The sequence below is a fragment of the Triticum aestivum genome, chromosome 2D, assembly GCF_018294505.1.
Source record: "Triticum aestivum cultivar Chinese Spring chromosome 2D, IWGSC CS RefSeq v2.1, whole genome shotgun sequence".
Taxonomy (NCBI): domain Eukaryota; kingdom Viridiplantae; phylum Streptophyta; class Magnoliopsida; order Poales; family Poaceae; genus Triticum; species Triticum aestivum.
The window spans coordinates 611,624,231-611,634,105 of NC_057799.1; positions in this window are offsets into that span (position 1 = coordinate 611,624,231).

Consider the following 9,875-nt stretch of genomic DNA (forward strand, 5'->3'; position numbering starts at 1 on the left):
AGGATGATTGTGGTAAACTAAAAAGCAAAGACTCAAATAATACAAGACGCTCCAAGCAAAACACATATCATGTGGTGAATAAAAATATAGCATCGAGTAAAGTTACCGATAGACGAAGACGAAAGAGGGGATGCCTTCCGGGGCATCCCCAAGCTTAGGCTTTTGGTTGTCCTTGAATTTTACCTTGGGGTGCCTTGGGAATCCCCAAGCTTAGATTCTTGCCACTCCTTGTTCCAAAATCCATCAAATCTTTACCCAAAAACTTGAAAACTTCACAATGCAAAACTCAACAGAAAATCTCATGAGCTCCGTTAGCGAAATAAAACAAACTACCACTTGAAGATACTGTAATGAACTCATTATTTATTTATATTGGTGTTAAACCTACTGTATTACAACTTCTCTATGGTTCATACCCCCCGATACTAGCCATAGATTCATCAAAATAAGCAAACAACACACGAAAAACAGAATCTATCGAAAACAGAACAGCCTGTAGTAATCTGAATCAAACGCAAGCTTATGTAACTCAGAAAAATCTGCAAAAATAGGGAGACCTAGATAATTTGTTTATTGATCTACTGCAATTGGAATCAGTATTTTATCACTTTCTGATCATTTTTAACAATTGTTTTCGTGAGCAGAAAGTTTCTGCCTTTTTCAGCAAGATCAAATAATTATCACCCAAGAAGATCCTATAGGTTTTACTTGGCACAAACACTAATTAAAACATAAAACCACATCTAACCAGAGGCTACATGAAATATTTATTACTAAACAGGAGCAAAAAGTAAGGAACAGAAATAAAATTGGGTTGCCTCCCAACAAGCGCTATCGTTTAACGCCCCTAGCTAGGCATAAAAAACAAGAAAAGATCTAGGTATTGTCATCTTTGATATGCAATCCATAAGTGGCTCTCATAATAGATTCATAAGGCAATATAATTTTCTTCCTAGGAAAGTGTTCCATGCCCTGCCTTAATGGAAATTGGAACCTAATATTTCCTTCTTTCATATCAATAATTGCACCAATCGTTCTAAGGAAAGGTCTACCAAGAATAATAGGACATGTAGGATTGCAATCTATATCAAGAACAATGAACTCTATGGGCACATAATTCCTATTTGCAACAATAAGAACATCATTAATCCTTCCCATAGGTTTCTTAATGGTGGAATCCGCAAGATGCAAATTTAAAGAACAGTCATCAAATTCACGAAAACCTAACACGTCACACAAAGTTTTTGGAATCGTGGAAACACTACCACCCAAATCACACAAAGCATAGCATTCATGATCTTTAATTTTAATTTTAATACTAGGTTCCCACTCATCATAAAGTTTTCTAGGGATAGAAACTTCTAATTCATGTTTTTCTTCATAGGATTGCATTAAAGCATCAACGATATGTTTGGTAAAAGCTTTATTTTGACTATAAGCATGAGGAGAATTTAACACGGATTGCAACAAGGAAATACAATCTATCAAAGAACAATTGTCATAATTAAATTCCTTGAAATCAAAAATAGCGGGTTCATTGCTATCTAAAGTTTTGACCTCTTCAATCCCACTTTTACCAATTTTTGCATCAAGATCTAAAAACTCCGAATCATTGGGACGCTTTTTAACTAAAGTTGACTCATCTCCAGTCCCATCTTTATCAAGATTCATATTAGAAAACAAGGATTTAATAGGAGACACATCAATCACTTTTAGATCTTCATCATTATTACCCTCTAGCTTTTCTGGTTTGGCGGCCATCTTATTAACTAAGGTGACTTCTTTATCAGCAATTTGGCCTACTAAATTTTCAAGATGGGCAAACTGAGATTCAAACCATAAAATTCCTTAGACATATCATCAAGCTCTTTATTCATGTACTCCATAAAACTTTTTTGTTCCTTAAGCTCGTTTCTGAAGAAATTATTATGCTCAAATTGCAAAGTCATAAAGCTTCTAACGTTGTTTTCAATTTCTTCCAACCTTCTACGATGAGGATCAACATTTTTAAGCAAGGCCATCGGGGAAACAGGCACACAAGAGGCAAGTGAAAAGAGACGAACGAAAAAGGGCGAATAAAACGGCAAGGGTGAAGTGGGGGAGAGGAAAACGAGAGGCAAATGGCAAATAATGTAATGCGAGGGATAAGAGTTTGTGATGTGTACTTGGTATGTCTTGACTTGTGCGCAGATCTCCCCGGCAACGGCGCCAGAAATCCTTCTTGCTACCTCTTGAGCATGCGTTAGTTTTCCCTTGAAGAGGAAAGGGTGATGCAGCAAAGTAGTGTAAGTATTTCCCTCAGTTGTTGAGAAGCAAGGTATCAATCCAGTAGGAAACTACACGCAAATCCCTAATACCTGCACAAACAATTAAGAACCTTGCAACCAACGCGATAAAGGGGTTGTCAATCCCTTCACGGCCACTTGCAAAAGTGAGATCTGATAGAGATAATAAGATAAATATTTTTGGTATTTTTGTTGTATAGATTGAAAAGTAAAGATCGCAAAATAAACGGCGACAGAAATAGCTAGTTGACGGGAGATTAATATGATGGAAAATAGACCCGAGGGCCATAGGTTTCACTAGTGGCTTCCCTCAAGATAGCATATTTTACGGTGGGTGAACAAATTACTGCCGAGAAATTGATAGAAAAGCGCATAGTTATGAGAATATCTAGGCATGATCATGAACATAGGCATCACGTCCGTGACAAGTAGACCGAAATGATTCTGCATGTACTACTCTTACTCCACACATCGACCGCTATCCAGCATGCATCTAGAGTATTAAGTTCGTAAGAACGGAGTAACGCTTTAAGCAAGATGACATGATGTAGAGGGATAAACTCAAGAAATATGATATAAACCCCATCTTTTTATCCACGACGGCAACAATACAATACGTGTCGTTTCCCTTTCTGTCACTGGGATCGAGCACCGCAAGATTGAACCCAAAGCTAAGCACTTCTCCCATTGCAAGAAAGATCAATCTAGTAGGCCAAACCAAACTGATAATTCGAAGAGACTTGCAAAGATATCAAATCATGCATATAAGGATTCAGAGAAGAATCAAATATTGTTCATAGGTAATCTTGATCATAAACCCACAATTCATCGGATCTCGGCAAACACACCGCAAAAAGTATTACATCGAATAGATCTCCAAGAGAATCGAGGAGAACTTTGTATTGAGATCCAAAGAGAGAGAAGAAGCCATCTAGCTAATAACTATGGGCCCGAAGGTCTGTGGTAAACTACTCACACATCATCGGAGAGGCGATGGTGTTGATGTAGAAGCCCTCCATGATTGATTCCCCCTCCGGTGGAGCGCCGGAAGAGGCCCCAAAATGGGATCTCACGGGTACAGAAGGTTGTGGTGGTGGAAAAAGTGTTTCGTGGCTCTCCTGGATGATTTCGGGGTATACGAGTATATATAGGCGAAGGAAGTAGGTCGGTGGAGCTGCGAGGGGCCCACGAGGGTGGGGGCGCCCCCACCCCCCTGGGGCGCGCCTCCCTGCCTCGTGGCTTCCTCGCTGCTTCCTTGACGTCCACTCCAAGTCTCCTGGATTGCGTTTGTTCCAAAAACGATCCTCGCGAAGGTTTCATTCTGTTTGGATTCCGTTTGATGTTCCTTTTCTGTGAAACACTGAAATAGGCTAAAAAACAGCAATTTGCACTGGGCCTTCGGTTAATAGGTTAGTCCCAAAAATAATATAAAAGTGCATAATAAAGCCCATTAAACATCCAAAATAGATAATATAATAGCATGGAACAATCAAAAATTATAGATACGTTGGAGATGTATCACCTCTTCCTAGGATACCCAAAAGAAACTGTTGGGTACACCTTCTACCACAGATCCGAAGGCAAGATCTTTGTTGCTAAGAATGGATCCTTTCTAGAGAAGGAGTTTCTCCCGAAAGAAGTGAGTGGGAGGATTGGAAAGTAGCTCATGAATTGGAAAGTAGCTCATCACAGAAAGTAGCTCATCAGTTTGCTAAGAATTGTACCTTCTCTCGAATTGGAAAGTAGCTCATCACAGAAAGCCGTTCCCGTGATGCTTACACCAACTAGAGAGGAAGCTAATGCTGATCATCATGAAACTTCAGACCAAGTTACTACCAAACCTCATAGGTCAACCAGAGCACGTTCCGCACCAGAGTGGTACAGTAATCCTGTTCTGAAGTCATGTTACTAGACCATGACGAACCTACGAACTATGAAGAAGCGATGATGAGCCCAGATTCCGATAAATGGCTTGAGGCCATGAAATCTGAGATAGGATCGATGTATGAGAACAAAGTGTGGACTTTGGTGGACTTGCCCGATGATCGACAAGCCATAGAGAATAAATGGATGTTCAAGAGGAAGACTGGCGCTGATGGTAATGTTACTATCTACAAAGCTCGACTTGTCGTGAAAGGTTTTCCACAAGTTCAAGGAGTTGACTTTGATGAGAATTTCTCACCCGTAGCGATGCTTAAGTCTGTCTGAATCATGCTAGCAATTGCCGCATTTTATGATTATGAAATCTGGCAAATGGACATCAAAACTGCATTCCTAAATGGATTTCTTAAAGGAGAGTTGTATATGATGCAACTAGAAGGTTTTGTCTATCCTAAAGGTGCTAACAAAGTGCGCAAGCTCCACCGATCCATCTATGGACTGGTGCAAGCATCTCGGAGTTGGAATATACGCTTTGATGAGGTGATCAAAGCATTTGGTTTTATACAAACTCGGTGAAGCCTGTATTTCCAAGAAAGTGAGTGGGAGCTCTATAGCATTTCTAATATTATATGTGGATGACATATTGTTGATTGGAAATGATATAGAATTTCTGGATAGCATAAAAGGATACTTGAATAAGTATTTTTCAATGAAAGACCTTGGTGAAGCTGCATATATATTAGGCATCAAGATCTATAGGGATAGATCGAGACGCTTAATAGGACTTTCACAAAGCACATATCTTGATATAGTTTTGAACAAGTTCAAAATGGATCAGTCAAAGAAAGGCTTCTTGCCTGTGTTACAAGGTGTGAAGTTGAGTCAGATTCAAAGCCCGACCACTGCAGAAGATAGAGAGAAAATGAAATTCATTCCCTATGCCTTAGCCATAGGTTCTATCATGTATGCTATGCTGTGTACCAGACGTGATGTGTGCCTTGCCATAAGTCTGGTAGGGAGGTACTGATAGCAGTAATTTTGTAGCAAGTGTAACAGTGATGATAACAGTAGTAACTTAGCAAGAACAATATAAGATAAATTCGTAGGCATTGGATCGGTGACTTGTTGGATGATATTCATCATGAGACAGTTATAACCTAGGGCGATACGGCACTAGCTCCAGTTTGTCAATATAATGTAAGCATGTATTCCATAAATAGTCATACGTGCTTACGGAAAGAACTTGCATGACATCTTTTGTCCTACCCTCCCGTGGCAGCGGTTCCATATTGGAAACTAAGGGATATTAAGGCCTCCTTTTAATAGAGAACCGGAACAAAGCATTAACACATAGTGAATACATGAACTCCTTAAACTACGTTCATCACCGGAAGAAGTCCCGGTTTTTGTCACTCTGGGGTTACCGGATCATAACACGTAGTAGGTGACTATAACTTGCAAGATCGGATCTAGATGGATATAATTATGATAACATAAAAATTTCAGATCTGAGTTCATGGCACCCGGGCCCAAAGTGACAAGCATTAAGCATAGCAAAGTCATAGCAACATCAATCTAAGAACATAGTGGATACTAGGGATCAAGCCCTAACAAAACTAACTCGATTACATGATGAATTTCATCCAACTCCTCACCGACTAGCGAGCCTACGAAGGAATTACTCACTCCTGGTGGGGAGCATCATGGAATTGGCGATGGAGAAGGGTTGGTGATGATGAAGAACGAAGATCCCCCTCTCCGGAGCCCCAAACGGACTCCAAATCTGGCCTCCCGATGAAGAACAGGAGGTGACGGCGGCTCTGTCTCGTGGATCGCGATAATTCTTTCTCCATGATTTTTTCTGGAAAAATAGGATTTTATAGCGTCGATTTTAGGGTCTGCGGGGCCACCAGGTGGGGACAACCCACCTGGGCGCGCAAGGAGAGGGGGCGCGCCCTGGTGGGTTGTGCCCAGTTAGGTGCCCCCCTTCGGTAGGTCTTGGCTCCAGAAATTCTCTTATTTGATATAAAAATTCCTCGCAAAGCTTTGTTCCATTCCGAGAACTTTTATTTCAGCACAAAAACAACACCATGGTAGTTCTGCTGAAAACAGCGTCAGTCCGAGGTTAGTTTCATTCAAATCATGCAAATTAGAGTACAAAACAAGAGGGAAAGCGTTAGGAAAAGTAGATATGTTGGAGATGTATCAACTCAAGCTTAAACCTTTGCTCATGCTCAAGCAATTCAGTTGATAAACTGAAAGTGAAAAAGAAAAACTTTTACGAACTCTTTTGCTCTTGTTTGCATCAATAAGCTTAAACGGCACCCAGGTTTTCAGCCAACATTATAACTAACTAAGCCGACAGTAACTCTTAAAGGTTATATTAACACATATCAATGACATAATCAGCTAGCGAGCAATAATAAGACATCTCAAACGGCAACACGTTGTCAAAACAACTATGATAAAATATGACAATAGTGGTATCTCGCTAGCCCTTTCTGAGACCGCAAAACATAATTGCAGAGCACCCCCAAAGTTCAAGCAGCGACTAAACATTGTAATTCATGGTGAATAGATCCAGTCATGATGCACCCAACATTAGCTACACACAATGCATAAGTCAAGACAGTCGTGCTCTCAGGTTCTGGCGCTTGTTTTAGAAGGTGATGACTCAACATAAAAGTAAATAGAAAGTCCCTTCGCAGAGGGAAGCAGTGATTTGCAGAGGTGCCAGAGCTCAAGTTTTAAAATAGAGGTAAATGATATTTTTAGACATGCACCCTTCTCATTTACTTCACGACCATCAGTTATCAATATCTTCCATGCTAAACACGCTGGTGGCGGTTCCCAAGCGATAAACTAAAGGTTTTGACTCCATTGGGAGTTTTTGTTTGATTATTTTAAGTGCTTAACTATTTTTCAGTTTGCAGTTCGGGACTGGGCATCCCTATTACCGCCCTTTTCTCATGCGATGGCGAGTGAATAAACACTCGACCTGAAAATAACCCGCTTAGCATGGAAGATACCGACCACCTCCTGTCATTCCATGAACGATCTAGGCACACAAAAAGGATATTTATTTGATGTTTTTAGAGGTGGCACATGCAAATTTACTTAGGACGGCAGGGTAATACCACATATAGGTAGGTATGGTGGACTCATCTGGAATAACTTTGGGTTCAAGGTTTTTGATGTATAAGAAGAATTCCCACTTAGACAGGCAAAGGCTAGCAATTAGATTGAGAAGCGGCCAGCTAGAGAGCAACAACGGTTATAACCATGCATTATGCATAAGTAACATTGGACACTAGCATGAGTAGGATATGAACACCATGAACATAAATATCATAGAGGCTATGTTGGTTTTGATTCAACTACATGCATGAACATGTGCCAAGTCAAGCCACTCGAACAATCAGAGGAGGATACCATATCATCATACTACATCACAATCATTTTAACGCAATGTTGATATCCAAGATAAATCATTATTCACTCCTAGCTACTTATGCATGGCATGAGAAACTATAATCTCTAATTGTCATTGCAAACATGTTTAATCATAATGTGTTGAATCATGGATACTAGGTTAAACATATTTACACAAACAGAACAAGTCGAGTTCATACCAGTTTCTCTCTACCACGGCCACTTCATCGAATATCGTCATTATTGCCTTTCACTTGCACGACTGAATGATATGATAATAATAATAGTGCAAGAGTGTCGTGGACTAAGCTGGAATCTGTAAACATTTTATTCAACAGGAGAACACAAGGTAAAATGGGCTCTTTATTAGTTCAACAATTATTCAAATGAGAGCCACTCAACATTTTCATCATGGTCTTCTCCTTGGTAAGACTCGAACAAAAAGAAAAGAAATTCAGAGATACACACTGAAATATTTTTGGAGTTTTTGGTTTTCTTGAACAAGCAAATAAAAGGGAAAAGCAAAAACGAGAACAACTATTTACACGGGAAAGCTCCCAACAAGCAAAAGAAGAACAAGGAAATCTTTCTGGGTTTTCTTTGTAGTATTACAACTAAGCATGCATAGAAAGTAAATTAACTACAACTAATTTTTTGGTTTTTCTAAAGTTTTTCAAACACACAAGAAGAAAGCAAGAGAATAAATCTAAGCATGGATGATACAATGAAAAAGTGTGAACACTGACTAATGAAAAATAAGTAGACATGAATGTAAAGTCGGTGGGAACACGTACTCCCCCAAGCTTAGGCTTTGGCCTAACTTGGTAGTTGATCAGTAGCCTGGATGGTAGTTGGGGTACTGAGCAGCGGGCATCCACTCAGCCCACTGCTGAGGCTCCTCCTCTGCCTCTGTAGCAGCCTGATCGTTCCGGTAGGCGATGATGTCCGCAGGCATAATCCTATATCCACCCCTGGCAACAGAATCAAACAAGGCAGGAGCAGGCAATGGAATAATATCACGAGTGTTAATGCTGAAAACCAGGTTATAAGGAATAGGAATGTTAGGATAATCTCATGCAAGAAAATGATGGTGTTCCATGGCTGCGCGGTCTAGGTAAACCTTGGTCAGAGGGTAATCATGGGGGCGTATCTCAACATTAAAGTGAGACGCCAAACAAGTAGCATAAATCCCACCATGTATTTTACCCTGGGATTTATTAATATGGAGGCGACAAGCCACAATAGCTCCCAAGCTATGAGTGTTGTCGCCCTCTAATGCACGAGTAAAACAGCAAAGGTCCGGTTAACTAAGCGCACCCACCTTCTCCCTAGCAAGCAAGCATTTTGTAATGAAAAGTGCAAAGTAATGAACAGCAGGAAAATGCAAGCCAGCGGCAGTGGTAGCTGACACCCCTCTCTCATATCCCACTGTCAAGGTGCGATAAAAGGTCTCAAACTCTGCCGGCCTAGGCTCGGCTAAGCTCCCATCAGAAGGGATCATGCATATGTCACAAAATTCAGTAAGTGGTATCTGATGGTTTTCAGCATATAAATCAAAGCTCACTTCAGGAGGATTATTCCTAGGCAAGAAAGTAAAACTTTGAACAAAGATGTTTGTGAGGATTTGATGCTGTTCACACTCATCTGCGATGAAGTCGGTGAGGCCGGCATTAGCAGCATATTGTGTGAACTCCTGAAGAATTCCAGCCTCTTCCAGGAACGGACTATGCGGCCATTCACACGGTCGTACTTCCGTCAACCTCCGAGGATGGAGACCAATATTAGATGACTCCCCAATAACACCCTTGGAGTTCTTCTTAGAGCCAAACTTCATAAAGATATTCATGGTTTTCCTATGAACAAAATTCTAAAATTTATTAGTTCCACAAAATTTTCTCAACAAAACTTCACAAAATTGATACCAACTACTCATAGGGATACATAAAGACCATAGAAAGCATTCAAACTACTCAGAACTCTAAGAACTCAACATGCAAGCTCATCTACAGCAGCACCAAGAGTAGCTAATTATTCAAAATATAAACCACTAAAACAAAAGCTAATTGGACAAACGGTGGAGTCACATACGAAGCAACAATCCCCCGAAACGGTTTCGAAAACGGAGCTTCGAGCAAAGAGATCGATATCCACGGGTTTGAGAGCAAGAACAGGGGAGAGAGAGAGCAATGGAGATTTTTTTCTGGAGGTAAGTGATGATGTGGGATGAAGGGATAAGTGAGGGGGCCCACATGGGGACCACAACCCACTAGGGCGCAC